The sequence below is a fragment of the Haliaeetus leucocephalus genome, unplaced genomic scaffold, assembly GCF_000737465.1.
Source record: "Haliaeetus leucocephalus isolate CR32 unplaced genomic scaffold, Haliaeetus_leucocephalus-4.0 Scaffold450, whole genome shotgun sequence".
Taxonomy (NCBI): Eukaryota; Metazoa; Chordata; class Aves; order Accipitriformes; family Accipitridae; genus Haliaeetus; species Haliaeetus leucocephalus.
Window position 1 is genome coordinate 8888567 of NW_010972886.1, and position 480 is coordinate 8889046.

The window sequence follows — 480 nt, forward strand, 5'->3', positions numbered from 1 at the left end:
GGGGAGGGGGGTCAACGGAAAGAGGGGACGCCGGGGAGGGTGTGAAGAAGCAGTAGGGGGGGGGGAACGACACACACGGGGGAGGAATTTAAACCGGAGAGGGGAATTAATTTAAAATGAGCGTGCGGCGAGGCGCCGGGCTGCGCGACGGAGGCGGCGGCCAGGCGCTGAGGCGGCTGTGCTCTATCCCATGCCGCTGCGGTGGCCCCGGGCGGCGGCGGCAGCCGAGCTGGGGGGGAAGTTGGGGCCGCAGCCGGCGGGGAGGATGTGACACCGTGACAAGTACGGCCCGCCAGCCATGTACCGGGGGAGGAGGCGGGGGAGGCGGCCGCCCGCGCGCAGGGGGCCGGGGCAGCCCAGGCAGCGCCGCCCGCCCGCACACGGCATTTAACGGCGCTGACGGGCCGCGCCGTGACTCACACACGGGAGTTAGTCACAGGGCGGGACCGGGGAGAGGCGGGGGGAGGCCGCTCCGCCCCG